Source organism: Chanodichthys erythropterus, chromosome 8 (genome assembly GCF_024489055.1).
Source record: "Chanodichthys erythropterus isolate Z2021 chromosome 8, ASM2448905v1, whole genome shotgun sequence".
Classification (NCBI taxonomy): Eukaryota; Metazoa; Chordata; class Actinopteri; order Cypriniformes; family Xenocyprididae; genus Chanodichthys; species Chanodichthys erythropterus.
Window position 1 is genome coordinate 38,890,770 of NC_090228.1, and position 7,278 is coordinate 38,898,047.

A 7,278-nucleotide genomic window follows, 5' to 3' on the forward strand; every position below is an offset into this window, starting at 1 on the left:
AGCAAAGGGCTTCAGCACACACACAGAAAAAAAAAAAAGAAAAGCCCTGCCTAAACACGCAGTACCGAACCTGACCCGTGCCCAAGGCACTCATCGAAGTTTTGGACCCAAACCTCCTTGGGTCTCAGGTCAGACCTCAGGTTTTCGGATTCAAGTGGACACTTGAAGACCTCTAGCCGGTGCAAAAAACTACATTGGTTTTCTGATCAAGTTTATTTTTTTGTTGAAAGGAAAAAAAATGCAACACATATTTATATATTTATCTAAAAACCACTTGGGATGTTTGCCAAGTCTTTCCACTGAGATGGCCCATGAAAGGCTTTTCTACTGTGAGTTATTACACGATTCCTAAGTTGAATCCTGTCTGTGTAACTCATTCCACACTGAAGACATATAAAACAGTTCTCTTAAAAATTAATCCCTGTGGGGTACTCGTGTTTTTTTTTTTTTTTTTAATTCTTTGCACCTTGACAACATATAAATGTCTTCTCTCCAATGTGAATTCTCATGTGCCTGTTAAGGATTCCTTTTTGGTTGAAACTTTTTCCACACTGTTGGCAGGTGTAAGGTTTCTCTCCAGTGTGAATTCTTATGTGGTCTATATAGTGTCCTTTCTGGTTGAAACTCTTTCCACACTGAGAGCATGTATAGGGTTTCTCTCCAGTATGAATTCTCAAGTGGACTTTAAAGTGTCCTTTCTGAATGAAACTCTTTCCACACTGAGGGCACATGTAAGGCTTTTCTCCGGTGTGAATTCTCATGTGCCTGTCAAGGTTTCATTTTTGGGTGAAACTCTTTCCACACTGTTGGCAGGTGTAGGGTTTCTCTTCGGTGTGAACTTTCATGTGGACTTTATAATTCCTTTCTTGAATAATAGTCTTTCCATGCAGAGAATATGTATAATGCTTCTCTCCAGTGAACTCCCATGTGGACTTCAAGTTTTCCATGTTCAGTGAAACTCTTTCCACACTGAAGGCATATGTAAGGCTTCTCTCTATTGTGATTTCTTATGTGTCTGTTAAGGTTTCCTTTAAGAGTGAAACTTTTTCCACACTGTTCGCAGGTGTACAGCTTCTCTCTGGTGTGAACTCTCATGTGGACTACAAGACTTCCATGTTCAGGGAAACTCTTTCCACACTGCTGGCATGTGTAAGGCTTAGATTCATTGTGAATATTCATGTGCCTGTTAAGGCTTCCTTTAATAGTGAAACTTATTCCACACTCTTGGCAGGTGTAAGGCTTCTCTCCAGTGTGAATTCTCATGTGGTCTTTAAAGTGTCCTTTCTGATTGAAGCTCTTTCCACACTGTTGGCAGGTGTAAGGCTTCTGTCTAGTGAGAATTTTCATGTGGACTTTCAGGTTTACATGTTGATCAAAACTCTTTCCACACTGAAGGCATGTGTAGGGTTTCTCTCCAGAGTGAATTCTCAAGTGGTCTATAAAGTGTCCTTTCTGATTGAAACTCTTTCCACACTGAGGACATGTGTAAGGCTTCTCAGTGTGAATTTTCATGTGCCTGTTAAAGCTTCCTTTTAGTTTGAACTGGTTTCCACACTGTTCGCAGCTGAAATGACTTCTAGTACCTGTATCTTTAGCCATATTTTGTGAGGAATTGTTTTCAGGCTGTGAGCAACTACACAATTTTTCTCCAGCAAAGACATCATGATGATTATGTTGATTTTTATCTTCTATTTCATTCAGTACTTCACTCTCCTCCTTCAGTGCCATCAGGTCTAAGGTGAAAAAAGACATCAAAAAAGTGAATGCCACTTTAATGGCACAAAACAACAGATCAAAACATTTATACATGTAAACCAACTAAAGTGTCACGAGGTGACAAAAATTCCAACTGTCAAGGCGGAACTAATGTTCGCCGCGATTGCCTCCCGCCGGACCAATAACAACGGAACACCAGGCTAGTTCCGGTTTAGCGAAAAATCCCCGCGAATGGGGTGATTAGTGAAGATTGCCGGCAGCGGTGCACATTGGAACACGTTGCCCTTAGGGTAGGATAAAAGGAGAGAGGATGCACTGAAAGGGGCGTTTTTTTGTTTCTTTTGTTGGGGGACTGTGAATCTCGGAGGAAGAGTGAGCAGTGGAGAAGAGGAAGTGGGACTGGCAATCAGGCACGGCATTGTGAGTTTGGGAGAGAGAGCACGTTGACTCAATCGGAAGGAGGAAATCGCTGGACAGTAAGATTGTTTGGGAGAGACTGTGAGTAGTTCAATTGATCTCCATCCTCTTCCTTGTTTATGGGACTTCCTGACGTGAATGCCAGGTCAGAAATGGGCGACGGCCATCTATATATGTATTTCCCACTGAGTGTTGAATTGCAGTGATGAAGTGATGTGATGCACTGTTTGATGTGTGAAGTGTGAACTTAAACCCGCCGGGTGTCCACTACTTACCTGAGCTTTCTGTCACGTTCTAAGAAGTAAGAAGAGGATTATGTATCTGTGTATTCACCTGCCTGCTTTGCAGTGAACTCCTCCCATTGTAAGCTCTGTGTCTGCCAGTCCTTCAAGAGGAAGTTATACTTGAATACTCACCTGAGTGCTCTGCATTGAAGCTCCTCCAGCCGTAAGTTCTCTGTCTGTCATTATTGAAGAAGAGGATTATGTATCTGTGTATCTACCTGCCTGCTTGCAGTGAACTCCTCCCATTGTAAGCTCTGTGTCCGCCAGTCCTTCAAGAGGAAGTTACATCTGAATACTCACCTGATTGTTTTGCAGTGAAGTTCCTCCAACTGTAAGTTCTCTGACTGTCCTTGTTGAAGAGAAGGATTACATATCTGTGTATTTACCTGCCTGCTTTGCAGTGAACTTATCCCATTGTAAGCTCTGTATCTGCCAGTCCTTCAAGAGGGAGTCATATCTGAATACTCACCTGATTGCTTGCAGTGAAGTTCCTCCAGCTTTCTTTAAGAGGAAGTCATACCTGAATACTCACCTGATTGCTTTGCAGTGAAGCTCCTCCATCTGTAAGTTCCCTGTCTGTCATTACTGAAGAAGAGGATTACGTATCTGTGTATTCACCTACCTGCTTTGCAGTGAACTTCTCCCATTGTGAGCTCTGTGTCTGCCAGTCCTTCAAGAGGAAGTTATACTTGAATACTCACCTGAGTGCTCTGCATTGAAGCTCCTCCAGCCGTAAGTTCTCTGTCTGTCCTTGTCGAAGAGAAGGATTACGTATCTGTGTATTTACCTGCCTGCTTTGCAGTGAACGTCTCCCATTGTAAGCTCTGTGTCTGCTAGTCCTTCGAGAGGAAGTTATACCTGAATACTCACCTGATTGCTCTGCAGTGAAGCCCTTCAAGCTGTAAGTTCTCTGTCTGTCATTGTTGAAGAAGAGGATTACGTATCTGTGTATTCACCTACCTGCTTTGCAGTGAACTTCTCCCATTGTGAGCTCTGTGGTTGCCAGTCCTTCAAGAGGAAGTCGTACCTGAATACTCACCTGATTGCTTTGCAGTGAAGCTCCTCCAGCTGTAAGTTCTCTGTCTGTCATTACTGAAGAAGAGGATTACGTATCTGTGTATTCTCCTGCCTGCTTTGCAGTGAACTCCTCCCATTGTAAGCTCTGTGTCTGCCAGTCCTTCAAGAGGAAGTTATACCTGAATACTCACCTGACTGCTTTGCAGTGAAGCTCCTCCAGCTTCCTTCAAGAGGAAGCCATACCTGAATACTCACCTGACTGCTTTGCAGTGAAGCTCCTCCAGCTGTAAGTTCCCTGTCTGTCATTGCTGAAGAAGAGGATTACGTATCTCTGTATTCACCTGTCTGCTTTGCAGTGAACTTCCCCTATTGTAAGCTCTGTGTCTGCCAGCCCATCAAGAGGATTTCATATTGGAATATATCCCGGACTGCTTGGTAGTGGAGCTCCTCAGCCGTCAGTTTTCTGCCTGTCATCTGCAGAAGAAGAGTACGTATCTAAAACACGTACCTTAACTGTCCCATCACAGACCCTCCGGTCGTAAGTCCTGACCCATCCTCCCCTTGGGAAGAAGGGAGTACGTCACCTGAAATACGTACCTGAACAGTCCTACAGCAGTCTCCTCCCAGTGTGAGCCCTGACCCGTCTTTCCCATTGGAAGATAGCGAAGCCATTCCCTAGAGCACCCCCCTATATCGCACTCTGTGGGTCCGCAGGACGGAACGACCCTGCCCAGAAGACTCATTATTTTTAGATTCCCTTTTTATATTCAATAAAATACGGTGTTACTTGAAGCCTTGTCTGTCGTCCTTGTCTGGCCGCTGTCCGACTCCCCAAGGGTGGTACGGGTTTAGGGGTGGTTGCAGCCTGAGGGGCCTGCCCCGTGACAAAAGCATCAAATCCATCTTATACCCACTAAACTACTGAAAGTAATTTGATAAGCCTTCTCAATATTGCTCACTCTTCACTTCAGATCATGTCTCAAACTGTCAAACTAGCAATTAAACTCTTAATTTAAAAAGCCCAATTTGATCAAGGAGATCTGGTTAATTATAGACTGATCTCAATCTCCCATTTACTACATCTTCTAAGGGTTAAGACGCAAAAAATAAAATAAAATAAATAAAGAAATGAGGGAAACCTCCCCCCTCAACCATCATACCAAAAACTCATCACAAAGTTATTCCAGGTAATTGTTTATTAAAAGATAACCAGCAATATTTTGTCAGAAAGGAAGCAGAATATGTTTGTTATAACTTTAAAGGTACAGTATATATAATATTTTTGCAGTAAAATCTCCAAAAACCACTAGGCCAGTGTTATATATTTTGTTCACTTGAGTACTTACAATATCCCAAATGTTTCCAACAATTTTAATCAAGGCTCCGGGACGTGTGAGGAGTCAGATGTCAATGGCGTCATACCCGCGTTACCCTCGGTTTCTGGTTTTATTTTGTAGAAACCATGGAAACACCAAAGCTGCTTTAATATATTACACGTTTTAATAGACAAGGGAACATCTGTTATATTTATGGACAGAAAACTAATTGTTGTTATATAGTTCAACACGTTTATCTTTTTTCTCCATCATACAATACATTTTAAAATTAATTGCATGCCATTTGTCAAGACAAGCCATCCAGCGGCCTCGTTCAGCTCCCACAGCACTCGGTCCTGCTCTGCTTCATACTACAGTAACGTTAATAATCACATCCATGAACATGATTTGTTCCCGAGTCCAATCCCTATTCTTTTGCACCGTCCCTTGATATGAAGTCCCAAGATTCCACTCTCAAACGTGCCGTCATCAAGCTGCGCCTTTTTTTTCAATAGGCCTCTAGCGACCTCTAGCAGACAGAATTATTACATACTGCACCTTTAAATGACCCAACACAATGGTCCAAACATCACTTACCCATTACAAACATGAAACCAAAACACTGACAAATGCTAGCAAGAGAACACAGCAGAACAAAGAAAAACAAAACAATTATGTAACACCATTTAATGTTTAAAAATACTGTCTTCAGAACCATGTTAAATCTTGCAGAGAAATAGTATTTGTGAAGAATTTCAATCAATCAGGAATTAAGCCCCATCACTGCACAGAAACTGCTTGTTGAAGTTACAAATGACCTGCTTTTACCATCTGATTGTGTACTCAAATGAAATAATGTTAAATGTCTCTCAAACAAATGCATGTTGTGCATCAGTGCTTACATTTTGGGTGCTGAAATTCTACATGGTTGTGTATGTAAGCTGTGAATATTTCAACTAAACGCATTTCACACAATTTCATTACTAAAAGCTGCAAGCAGCGAAAAAAGGGCCCTCACACCCGTGCCACTGCCCTCTGGTGGCTTTAGGAAAACAGATCATGATGGGGAATATGCATTTAAAGCTACTTTTTTGTGTTCAAAATTTACAAAAATTATATAATGAGAATGTACAACATGAATCCAAACCATGTTTTTGTCTTACCCTGAATCATAATGGTACACTTATAATAAAGTGTTTATATTCTGACTATTTCAGACCGGACTGATAGGACCTGCCACAGAGTATCACAGTAACTGCGTGACTCGCCATAGACATACATGGAGAAAAGTAGCTCCGGCTACAAATATCTTCCACAATACATGTGCAGTTCTGTTTATTAACCGCTAGAGGGCCAAACATCACGGACTGCAGCTTTAAATACATAAATATAGGAGGATAATGTCAGTCATTTGTATTTGCCACACTTCCTGTTACCAGCTGGTGGCGATATGACTATAACTTCATTTTAGCATGTAGATGTCTTCAGGCCAGGGCACTTATCAAACATGTGAAGTTTGAGGCAGTTTGAACATTGTATGCTTGAGTTACAACAACTTCCTGTTTCGTGGCGTTAATCGCATTAGCACTTATCCAAGTGTTGCATGATTTAAAGTGTTTCTAGCATGTTTGGAACTTCATGGCATATTTAAATGTGTTTCAGGGAATAAATTACAGTGCAAAGCATGCTATTTCCTGTTGCAAACAGGTGGCGCTATGACTAACTGAATATTGGTATAAAGATAGCTTACTCTTTCATGGTGAAAAATTGTCAGGCCTGGTTAAATCTTCACAAGAAGGTAATCACAGTGTAAAACATGTAATTTCCTGTTGCCCACAGGTGGCGCTATGACTCTAACTGAATATTGACATATAGATGTCTTCATGCCAGGGGCCGGATTCACAAAACATTCTTAAGAATAAAATTCTTCTTAACTGCTAATTTCTTCTTATTTTCAAACTTAAGAAAAAAGATAAGAATATTTTGTATTCTCAAAAACTTTTCTTAAGATTGTTCTTAAGATCAAATTTAAGAAGTATTCATATTCCCGAAAATAATGTTCTTAAAAATCGTAAATAACTTCTTAAAGTTAGGATAACCTCTAACCTGTCTTAAATAGATGCTCAACAAATTTATAGGGTCGTTTCAAATGTTAAGCATACGACATAACACTAGCTAGCTAAATATAATACATATTACATGTACCCTGAATGTGGACGAGCACTCTAAAGTCTGAAATTACACTATTGATCATTTGCGTGTACCTGTATGAGATGCGCTCCCTCAAGCTTGTACGGAGAATGGCACAAGATGTTAGCACGATTTATTAATTTGTTTCCGTGATTTATAAACAGTGTGCATGATTTAGCAAATCGAGGGAAAGAATTAGTAAATCATGAGCATGATTTAGCCTACTATTTTTTTCCTGCATTTCGTGTGGGGCTCCGTAAGCTAGAACTAGCGAGGCAGCACACACAGATACAGGATGCATTCACTCCAGAGAGAGCACAAAAAAGAGAGTGTACCAA

General features: G+C 41.0%; 1 pseudogene; it reads right to left on the minus strand.

Moving 5' to 3' along the window:
• Positions 1-452: 452 nt before the first annotated feature.
• Positions 453-3,740, minus strand: LOC137025229 (gastrula zinc finger protein XlCGF57.1-like; annotated as a pseudogene).
• Between the last annotated feature and the right edge of the window lie 3,538 nt (positions 3,741-7,278).